The following is a 12138-nucleotide window of genomic DNA, read 5'->3' as shown; positions in this document are numbered from 1 at the left end:
GCTTGAAAGAGAATTCAGATCTGCAAATTTCAGATTGGGCGAATTAATCTACAGCTTGGAATTCCTAGAGTGCTTGAGAGAGACTCTAGGAATTCAGATCTACTATTCAAGAACTGAATTGAGTGCAAGGTTAGAGATAACTTGCACAATTCAGTTGGTGATCAATTCAGATTTGAATTGATGCCTTAGAAGTGTTTGAAGAAATGCATGCATGGGGATTAGATTCTTGCTAGAGATAGAAGAACCGTCACTCATGCATAGGATGAACATGCGCTTGAGAGAGGCTGTTCATGACCTTGGGGTTTCACCAAACCAAGGCTCAATCATGATTCATTCGAATGATCCAAATTGATAGATTGCTGAATTCTGAGATTGACATTTACTGCTTACTCTTCTAACCTGAATTGAAGGCAATTGGACCAATGATTTAGATAGATTTTAATTTAGGATTTCTTAGCTTTCATTAGAGTTTTGATTTATTTGTTGATCAGATAAGAAATGTTCAATTTAGTATTGGTAATTGTTTCCTAAATCCTCGTGGGAACGATACTTCACTCACTACTTTATTACTTGAACGGCTAGTGCACTTGCTAGTGTCACAATGAGCCACACATCAGTATCAGTTCAGATCTGAATTTTCTTTTTCATTCTTTGCTATCCAATTACCTTTGGGGTATGTCGGATTTATCATAGGGTGAATTGGGGTGATGATGGCACCCAATTCACCTTAAACTTGTATCAGTTCAGGTCTGATTTCATCTGAACTCAGATCTGAACTGAGCAGTTCTGCAATAGTAGAATTCAGGTCTGAACTCAAGTCTGAGTTCGGATCTGAATTCTCAATTGCCTTACCTTCAGTTATTGCTACCAAATTGTTTTTTTTTTCATTTTATATATATATTTTTTCTTTTTGTAATGAAAGAAAAGAATAATAAAGTCTGAAACACAAGCAGTTCTTTTTGGCTGAGTGCTGCAGATCTGAAATCTGCTGATCTGAGTGCCGAATGCAACTCAGATCTGCAAAACTCATGCTTTTGTGAATTTTTTCTTTTTTTTTTTTTTTTTTTTTTTGAAGGGAACAACACCAAGATTGAATAGAAATCAAATATGCCTTTATTAAAATGAAACTAAAACCAGAAAAAGAAAGTAATCTACTTAAAAAAGAAGAAACATAACTACAGTAGTACAGCAGTTGCAATCCAAGCTGAAATGAAAAAGTTAGCAAATTAACCAAACTATGAATGCAATGCTGAATGAGATCAGACTAAGAATGCTCAATGTTTCCTAATATTGTTTCTATAAATCCCTGGCAACGGCGCCAAAGACTTGATGTGTGGCTCATTGTGACAATAGCAAGTGCACTAGCCGTTCAAGTAATAAAGTAGTGAGTGAAGTATCGTTCCCACGAGGATTTAGGAAACAATTACCAGTACTAAATTGAGCACTTCTTATCTGATCAGCAAATAAATCAAAACTTTAATGAAAGCTAAAAAAAATCCTAAATTAAAATCTATCTAAATCATTGGCCCAATTACCTTCAAATCAGGTTAGAAGAGTAAGCAGTAAATGTCAATCTCAGAATTCAGCAATCTATCAATTTGGATCATTCGAATAAATCATGATTGATCCTTGGTTTGGTGAAACCCCAAGGTCATGAACAGCCTCTCTCAAGCGCATGTTCATCCTATGCATGAGTGACGGTTCTTCTATCTCTAGCAAGAATCTAATCCCCATGCATGCATTTCTTCAAACACTTCTAAGGCATCAATTCAAATCTGAATTGATCATCAACTGAATTGTGCAAGTTATCTCTAACCTTGCACTCAATTCAGTTCTTGAATAGTAGATCTGAATTCCTAGAGTCTCTCTCAAGCACTCTAGGAATTCCAAGCTGTAGATTAATTCGCCCAATCTGAAAATTGCAGATCTGAATTCTCTTTCAAGCAATTCAGATCTTGCAATCTCAGATCTGAGAATTCAGATCTGAGTTTTGAAGGTTAGTTGGCCGAATTGATCTGCAATAACACCCTTATTCAAGAAACTTCAAGTACAATCCATGATCATTTGAATGAATAAAAAAGAATTAGATTGCTGAACTGAAATTTTACAAGCTGAAATACATCAAGGAAGAATGGAAACAAGGAGAAAGAAGAAAGAAAATATAACTAAGAAACTGAATTCAAATCAAAAGAGAATGAAACTACAAATGATTTATTACAAAAGATCTTTGAATCACAACCTCAATTCGAACTCACCTTCTTCTTCTAGCTTGCTTGTCTTGAACTTCCTTCAGCCCTTCTTCTTCTTCTTCCTTGCGCCTAGCCTTCTTCTCTTCTCTTCTCTCAAGGTGGCCGAACCTCTAATAGTGGGAGAGCCTTCCTCTCAAGCAATTGAACACCTCTCCCCTCCTAGAGGCCTCCTTATATAGTTTTTCAAGGGGGCTATTGCCCCTTCTTGAAGTCTCTAGAATTGGGTGTATTACACCCCTCATGAACCTTCTAGAGTGCTCCCTCCTCTTCAAGAAACATCTAGGAGTTGCCGCCCCTAGCTCCCTTTGGGCTGCTATTTGGGCTACAACTTAGCTTGCTTTTGAGCTCAAGTGGGCTACACTCTAGGCTGTTATTTGGGCTAAAAATGGGCTGGGCCGAAATTTTCTTCTTGCTAGGCTTCTTCCCTTGGATTTTCCAAAGAGTTTCACTTGCTCTTCTTGGTTCGAATGAAATTCTCTTGCTCTCATGGCTGGGCCGGGCTGAACTTGATACATTTTGGGTTTTCTTTTCTTGCTTTTGCCTTCTTTTTGTTGATTTGGCTCCCCTTGAAATCTTTCTTGCAATCAAGCTAAAATAGGGAAAAATCTAATTAAACCAGCATAAAATTTCATGCAAAAACCTCATAAAATATAGATAAATTATAGGTTCATCAATGTCAAGAACAGATTTCTTGACTTTCTTTTCTGCAAAGATCTAATCTTGCAATGGCAGATGGCGGCGGCAGGAGGAGATCTCCAAAACGAAAAAAGCTGAACTACTTTTTCTCTTTTTCTGGAGAGTATGAGATCTGATCTCAATTCGCAAGAGATTTTCTATCTTGCGATTTTTTCTTGGTTCTAAATCTCCTCCTTTCTTCTTGATTAAGAAACCTCCTTATTAGGAGTTATCCCAATCCAAATCAGTATTTGGATAGGGGATAATCTTAATCCTTTCTGCAGATAGAGTTAGTTTACTCCTGATCTTATCAGGAGGTTACCAGATTCAAATTTAATTTGAATTTGGTCTCTAAGAGTGGATAAGGCTAAAGGCCCAATCCTTTTACTAACTTTAATCTCAAATTCGCCCCATGGATGGGTGATCATATCATCCCACCTCGAAATGGGCTTTTGGCCCATTAAGTGTTCAGTGTCTAATTACTTTCCAATCTGTTGCCCAGTTGGGATTCTTTGTATGGCGTGGGACCCAAGCATTGATCTACACACCAGCCACATGGGTTCGGCCCAACCTCTAAAACAAGGTCCAGCCGAATTCACTGAAAAACTCAATGAACCCCTTGAGTCCATCATATGGACCCTATGGGCCCAACACTTACATTAAGTGGTCCATGGGCCAAGCCATCTTATAAAAACCCAGGGACTGTGGGCAGGTGCAAGATTAGCCCATCAGGTATTATCCTCAATGGTCTTACACTTAACCTCTCAGCCCTTAATGATCAAGCACTGCCCGACAAGAGAGGACCTCTCCCTCGGCTGCAAGGAACAGTGCCGCACTCTCCTCTCACATGGATCCCGGGAACTAAAACCATTTGCAAACAATTTGAAACCGTACATATATATATATAAATATATTAATTTTGCAAAACAAAATTCCAACGATTGAAATCAACTGCCGGCAGTTTGGTTTCCATCAGAGAGAGTGCATTCCCGATCATTACCCTTTGTCCGACAAAGTGGCTGATTCTGTCACTATGATCACCCACTCAAATGAATTCTCAAACTGCCCCAACATACCTAGGTTTTGATCCCCGCTAAGGATCTCACTGATTGGCATATCAAAGGCAGCCTGATCCAACACCTAGTGAAATGTCATAATCGAGTCTAGGGGTCAGGTGTAACTTTCCAGTTTTGCCCATCTATCTCCAAGGTCCAGGGCAATACTGGAAATCTGGTCCGGTTCAAGGATTCAAGTAATCCCATACTGCATGTGCCTCGGGTCTTACCCTGGTGGCTGAGACAGGCCATCCCAACACTTGGTGGCACACCAGTATCAGCCTTGGCAGGATAAATCTCCCCAGACTTATCCAACGGCTGTGAACATTTAAAACTAACATGAGTCTCTATAAATGTCCAGTTTTAGGGTTTTACACAGAATTAAACCAAACAACATGAATCAAACATGCACTTTATTTATTTCCACTAAATAAAAAAAGTACATCAAATCAGATTGAAACTAAGGGCATACAAAACTGTCTAACACTTTCTTCCAAGAAACCTCCTTAAATAGTTTTTCCTTCAGCTCTCCAAGAATTCTGGAAGCTACCGCCCTTAGCCTCTCTTGAACCTTCTAGAATTTGCTGCCCTTAGTCTTCTCTTGAAATTTCTAGAAATTGTCACCCCTAACTTCTCTTGGGCTGAAATTCGGGCTGCTCTTGAGCTGCAAATGGGCCTCCTCCTTTCTGGGCTGAATAGGCTCCCTTAGAAGGTTGTAGCTAGGATCTATCTTTGGGCATCTCCCAAAGAGTGCAGCATGGGCTGCATGGGCCGAATGACCCTCACTTACCCTCTCAGTTGGGTTTTTGTTCCAACTAGGCTGAATTACCTCCAAGTTAGCTCATCTTTCTTGGTTTTTTTGCTTTCTTTTCTCTAAACTACTCTCCATTGATGATTTCCTGAAATTAAGCTAAATTGGGGAAAAAACTCACACAAACCAACATAAAAACCATGCATAAAGCCTCATAAAATATGTATAATTTGTGCACTCATCAAATACCCCCACACTTAAGCTTTTGTTTGTCCTCAAGCAAAGACATCGGCCATAAATAGATCATCCCCCCTTATTCTCACCATTTACTGGATGAATTTTTAGGAGGAGAGTGCACTGAGTGGTCAGGAAACTTGTGTACGTATTCTGCTCTATTCCTATGAACTACCATTATCACATACATAAAAGCCAAGGAAGGGGAGAATATGAGATTCATCAAGTTCCAACTTTCACTCCCAATCAATATGTAGATCATCTCCTTAACCGCCAAAATTAACCATCACTTTGAGCTATGTTTCAAATCTATCACTACACCTCATTGAGTGTTCAACTGCATTTTGTTCCTTCAAACCTTAACCATCACAATTTTTTTTTTCTTTTCTTTCCCCAATTTTTTGGTGTGGGTGCATTTTATGCTCCATCTCACACGGGGTGTTTTCTTCTTTCTTCTTTTTCTTTTTTTTCTTTTGGTGTGAATGTGTTTTATGCTCCATCTCACACTGGTCACAGGATTGAGTCAGATAACAATACTCATATTTCAAGTTGCTAGTTTTACTATTCAGCTCGGAATAGTGGAGTCAATTCTTTTGCAATTGTTGAATCTCATGCATTAACAATTTGGATGTGAACTAGCTCGAATGACCATTAACAATGCAATGAAGTGCCTCATACATATGGAGTTAGTTAAGGCTGGTAATGATGAAAGTCATATTCAACTCCCTTAACCTCATGCATTGTGTTAAGTTGGATCATTCATAAGAATAAAAACTAACACATACAGTGGTCTCCCTCAACTCATTGCTATCCCTCTTTTAATTCACCTAATAAACAATAATGATCTTAAGGGGATTTTCACTTTATTTGGCTTATCATTGCATGTATACAAGTGTTGGGCTGATTGATGTGTATGGCTACAGCCCAACTTTGATTTGTGAACAAATTTTACATATTTTATGAGGCTTTATTCATGGTTTTTATGCTAGTTTTGTGAGTTTTACCCCAATTCAGTTTAATTTTAGGAAATCTTCAAGGGAAACCAATTCAAGAGAATGAAAGCATAAAACAAGGAAAAATGAGCTAAATTGAAGGTAATTCAACCTTGCTGGAACAAAAGCTTAGCTGAGAGGTCAAGAGAGGGTCATTCGGCCCATGTAGCGCAGCCTTCCAAGAGAGCCTATTCAGTCCAGCAAGGAAGAGGCACATTTGTAGTTCAAAAGCAACTCAAGAGCAGCCTAAGAGAAGCTAGGGGTGGCAACTTATAGAAAGTTCAAGAAAAACTAGGGGCAACAACTTCTAAAAGGTTCAAGAGAAGCTAGTGGTGACAACTTTTAGAATTCTTAGAGAGCTGAAGAAAAAACTATTTAAGGAGGTTTCTTTGAAGGAAAAAAACCTCCTTCTTTGGTTTAGCACCTTGTGATTCAAGCCCGTTTGGGGAGAAAACTCTTTGAGTTGAATTCATGGAGGGAGGAGAGAGTGATAGGCGCAAGAGAGGAGAAGGAAGGAGATTCAAGTAACTTCAAGAAGAGAAGCTGAATTCGAAAGGAGATTCAAGCAACTTCAAGCCACTGTTAATCTGATTTCTAACTCTGTGGATTGTAGTTCAGATTTGTGTGCATTAACCTCTATTGTTGATTTAGGTAGTTTTATTTCTTATACCCGATTGTCTCTAACATAGATTGTTGTTCTAGTTCAATAGTGTAGCTGATCTTTAGTTCTATACATTACAGTTCAGATCTGCAAACACTAACCTACATTACTGATTTAGGTAACATCTTTCTTCTTGTCGAATGCTTCTAATTTTGTACCAGATAATCTGATTTTTTTTTCTGTATATTAGGTTCAGATCTATAGATAGAGTAACTTCCTCTACTGATAGAAGCAGTTTTTACTTATTGTTCATTACATTTATCTTATTTTGTTGTTTTAGTTTCAGTAATGTAGCTAGTTTCAGTAGTTTCAGATTTCTTGCTCCTTGCCGAATGCATCTAGTTTAGGTTGTTGTTCTTGTTTTTGGTAGTATAGCTTCTTGATTCTAAAGGTACTTTTCTGAATTGGTAGATTTCAGATATGAATTGGTAGATTTCATTTCTGATTTGATAGATTTCTGACTTGATAGATTTCTGACTTAGTAGTTTTCTTTCCTATTGCTTATTTGCTTAGTTTTTTGTTGTTGTTCTAGTCTTGGTACTGTAGCTGAATTTTTGTTCTGTATGCTCTATAAAAATATTGTAGTTCAGATCTGTACACATTAACTTTCATTGCTGACATCAGAAATCAGATCTGTGCACACACAAAAATAGCTGATTCTTGTTTTCGGTAGTGTAGTTTCTTGATAGTATAGGTTACTTTGCTGATTATAGAATTCAGACCTGTGTTTTGTAGGTAGAACTCAATAGGTTGTTATGGATTTCAGATGTGAGTTGATAGATTGCTGATTTGATAGAATTCTTTAGGTTGCTTGTCTTGTTAGTCTTGGTTGTTGTTCTATAGGTTACTTGGCTGCTTTGATAGAAGTAGTTTTATTTCATATTGCTAATTTACTTAGTCTTAGGTTATTGTTCTAGTCTTGGTAGTGTAGTTGATTTTCAGTTCTGAATAGTTTATAAAAATTTTATAGTTCAAATCTGTGTACATTGACCTTCAGTACTGAAATCATAATTCTATAGGTTGCTTTTTCTTTTTAGCTAGTGATGGAGGGTGATTTGACCCCACCTATGAAACGGTGACACATGGACACTGAATCAGCACGAGCGACAACTCAGCATTGTAACCTGGTACGACCAAGTGATGGGCCTACAAAGTAGCTCACTACATTGTAGCTCGCGAAAGGAGTTCACCACAACACGAACCCTGGGCTCCCTAAGCTACCTTTGAAGGGATACTCTGAGGCAATTTTAGCAAGTGAGCTAAAGTCATTAGTTCGTCTGAGCTCCCAAGAAGACAAGCCATCCCCAGGGCCAATTCTACTAAGGGTAACCCTGGAGTGTTCCAAGTTCGCTACAGAATAGCTCACGAATGAACTGCACGAGCACGCCCCAGGAAGCTTCCGACTGACAGACCATATCGGTCAAACTGTGCCATATCCTTTACTGACGGTGCAGTCCCAGTCCTTTTGGCAGTCTATGTCCATGTCTCATAGCAGGCGAAGGTGTGCCTGTCACTCCAGAGACGTGTCATTCACCCGGGCAAGATGTACGCCACAACGGCCACCTGTGCAGCCCTAGCAGGTAACGGCTGTGGTAGGAGCCCGGTACCAGTTATGCCCAACCTGACGTAAATGTCCTTATAAAAGCCCTCAGAGCAGAAGAGAAACTACTTCTTGAGACCTCTAATCTCTCAAGTATAGTGAGAGCGCGCTATCTGCACTCTTAGCCTTCGTCTCCTTCTTGCTTCTCCTACATAGTACTAACTTAAGCATCTGAGTATCCCCACTTGGTAAACTCCCCAGGGATTCTTCTTCCTCATCTCAGGTACCTTCCAGGAGCCACGTGAGTGCCAGCTAGGAGTGATCGGATCGTGCTACATCATTTGGTGTCATCTGTGGGAAACGCTTCGAAAAGCCTTTCTCTAAACTTTCACATCTTTCTACTCTCCAAAAACTCAATGCTCATGGCTTCCTCTAGCAACATCGGATGAAGCACGGAGATGAATAACTCCATGGAACAGCCCAAGCTCCCCAATAACTGTGTCGGACAGTTCACCGTCTCCCTCTCAGCGGACGGGATCCCTAGTTTGAACATGCCTCTTGCTGGGGCACCCATCATTGCTCCACTCCCTACCACAGTCAGAACAACCTTCTCTGAACCCTCAGTTGTGGCCCCAATGGCCAGCCTGAACCAGTTGGAAGATTTGGTGTAGTGCATGTGGGCCATGCAGGCTCAAATGCAACAGTTTTAGCAGTTTCAGGTCTATCAATAGCATGTGCTGCACTAGGTCTCTCAGTACCAGTATCAGCAGCAATTTACCCTGCTGCCGTAACCTTAGCTTTAGCAATCACAACTTCCTCCTCAGCACCCAGCCTCACAGCAGGCTAGGTCCCATCGTCAAGAGCAGCACCTTTCCCACCAAGGAAAAGCCCCCTGGAACCCTCCAAGGAACCAAGCCTCCTCCCGCAACAAACAGGAAAGGCCGACCACTCCGGCCTCACCATGGGAGGTCAGGTCGAAAGGACCCCAGCTCGCCAATCCCACATCATCTCAGCCCTCGAAGCTCGATACCTCATTCTTAGAGAACCGGTTTGAGATCCTGGCCGCAGGCTCCTAGCAGGAGCCCTCTGTCCATAGCCATCACCAGTGACCTGAGTTGCTTCCTGCACACACCGTTCCTAACAATACAGAAGTGAGCAGCACAAACGTTGAGCTCGCCAAGAAGCAGAGACGCTGCCGCCAAACTCGCCGGTCTACCTCCCATGACCTGTCCAAGCTCAGAGGCAAAGAAGAAGTAAGCTCAGGTGAAGTCAAGGTCCTCATCCCGAGCTCCTAGCAGTCCCAATGCCTAAAGACTTTAAGCTCCCCCCTCTTGACAAGTACAGCGAGTTGTTCGACCCAAATGATCATGTAGATGCCTTCCAATCGCAGATGCACCTGGCAAGAGCCAGCGAGTCATGCATGTGTGTGGTCTTCTCCACCACTTTTAGAGGAGTAGCCCATACGTGGTACCAGAACTAGGCACCTGGGTCAATAAGAAGTTGGGCGCAGTTCGCGCAAGCCTTCACGTCCCACTTCGTCACCAACAAGCGGTGTCCACAAACTGAAGAGAGTCTCCTCAGCATAGCGCAAAGAAAGGGAGAGTCCATCCGGGGCTACATCAAGCGGTTCAATGATGCTTGTATGTAGATACCACACCTGGACTCCACCGTGTGCCTTGCAGCAGCTATGAAAGGCATAACGCATAAGGAGTTCAAGTGGCACATGGTCGTCAACCAACCAACGACCATAACCGAATTCCTTAAGCTCGTGAACAGGTTTATAAAAACCAAGGATTAGATCAACCAGAAGGGCGAGGGTGCACCTGAAAAGAGGAAGAGGGAAGGAGAGCCTTCCAGTCAAGGGGACAACCAAAAGAAAAAGGATACAGCTCGGGGGGCCAAGCCGGGTCAGCCGTTTCGAGCCTCCTGTAGTGGACCGAACTGATTACACTCCATTGAATGTGAAGCGCGCTGAAATCCTGATGGTGATCAAGGACGCCCCATATGTGAAATGGCCACCTTGTTTGAGGGGGAATCCCAATGAAAGAAATAAGACTCTGTACTATAGTTTTCATAGAGATCACGGTCATAGTACAAAAAATTATAAAAAACCTCCATGACGAGATTGAAGAGCTCATTTGTCGTGGGTATTTAAGAAATTTTGTACATAATGGTAATAGTAGTAATAAAGCAAGTCGGCAAGGGGAGCACGGTAAGGATGCTCCCGAGTCCAGCAACAGGCCAGCCGAACAGCCATAGAGGCAGCCTCTGAAAGAAAGGCCGGTTCGGGGGACCATCCACATGATAGTGGGAGGCTCAATCATTGCAGGTTGTACTTCAGCAGTGGCTCGAACATCAGTTCGTGAGGCTACCCGAGAAGAATAGAACCCTCCAAAGTGGCTGAGGATAGAAGAGCCAATTTTCTGCATAGAAGATGATGTGCGAGGGGTTCACTACCCCCACTTTGATGCACTTGTGATAAAGCTGAGGATCAACGACTTCGAGGTTAGACGCGTACTTGTCAACTCAGGCAGTTCGGCCGACATCCTCTTTAAAGCTGCATTTGACCAACTTCAGCTGTAGAGAAGCGACCTGATGTCTGCGGACACTCCTTTGGTGGGCTTTAGTGTAGAAGAAGTCCGGCCCCTTGGGAAAATAATAGTACTTGTGGAAGTTGACATGTGGCCTTGCATAGTCAAATTCAAACACGACTTCCTGGTGGTCGCGACCCCCTCCCCCTACAATGCCATAATCGGTTGACCGATCACCCATGTCCTACGGACGGTGGTCTCCACCTTCCATTTGGCTATGAAGTTCCCAACAGACTTCGGTGTGGGGGTAGCGCGGGGCAACCAGCTCGAGTCCCGCAAGTGCTACGTCACCACCCTAAAGGGAAAGACCAAGGTGGCCGACGACCTTGAATTGGAGTGGCCTACGGAGAAAAGCGAGGAACGAGCCATGCCCATGGAAGAAACAGTCGCAGTAGGGTGAAGTTTTCTTAGGTTGATGTTATAAATTTGGTAGTGTACAGTTCTTTTTTATGTGATATGTTATGATCTGGTAACTTAGGTAATGTAGCTGATTGTTAGTTATGTATATTCCATGAAAATATTACAGTTTAGATCTGTTCACATTTACCTTCATAGCTTAAATAAAAAATCCTCCTTCTTCTGGCCAACTGTATATATATTAGGCTGCTAGTATTGTCCAATCTTGTATATCAGCTCAGTAGGGTGAAGTTTTCTTGATTTGAGAGGGTACTTCTTAGATTTCAACCATGTATATCAGATTTCAGATCTGTCTATATTCGGCTTGCTGATTGTTCTTGTTCTTGAGGTTTTTCTTGTTAGATAGCAATCAGATTTCTTTGCCTTGTAAATTGCTGTTATATTAATCTTTAATAGATCCTCTTTATTAGGATTGCTAATTGGTTAAATATTTATATTTCTGATTGGTGTACATTAGTATTTTTTTTATTCTTTGACTTTTAGAGTTTATGACAAGCAAACCTGAATTGGAGGAAATCCCTTACGATCCAGAAATTGAAAGAGCCCTCCGCATCCACCTTAGAACTATTAAACAACTTAAAGCTGAAACTGAAGAGATGGCCAAACCAAGAACTATGATGGAATATGTCAATCCAAACCTTACAGGGCTGCTTCAAATATTGTAAGACCAGCCATTGCTGCTAATAACTTTGAGATCAAACCAGCCTTAATTCAGATGATACAAAACATAGTTCAGTTTTGTGGAATGACTCATAAAGATTCAAACTCTCACATAGCCAATTTCTTAGAGATTTGTGACACTTTCAAGCACAATGGGGTGAGTGATGATGTTGTTAGGCTCAAGTTGTTTCCATTCTCATTAAAAAACAAAGCCAAGGCTTGGCTGAATTCATTGCCGATTGGATCCATAGCCACTTGGGATGAGATGGCTAGCCGATTCCTCTCCAAATACTTTCCTCCATCCAAGACAGCA

The 12138-nt window shown here is 41.4% G+C and overlaps 1 pseudogene; it reads right to left on the bottom strand.

The window, feature by feature from the left end:
- The window catches only part of LOC148846234 (uncharacterized), a 46366-nt pseudogene extending 37524 nt beyond the window's left edge, over nucleotides 1-8842 (bottom strand).
- Between the last annotated feature and the right edge of the window lie 3296 nt (nucleotides 8843-12138).

The sequence above is a fragment of the Nelumbo lutea genome, chromosome 7 (assembly GCF_056320005.1).
Source record: "Nelumbo lutea isolate HS-2025 chromosome 7, American lotus-T2T, whole genome shotgun sequence".
Lineage (NCBI taxonomy): Eukaryota > Viridiplantae > Streptophyta > Magnoliopsida > Proteales > Nelumbonaceae > Nelumbo > Nelumbo lutea.
The sequence above is the reverse complement of the archived record's forward strand: the minus strand, read 5'-3'. Positions and strand labels throughout refer to the sequence as shown.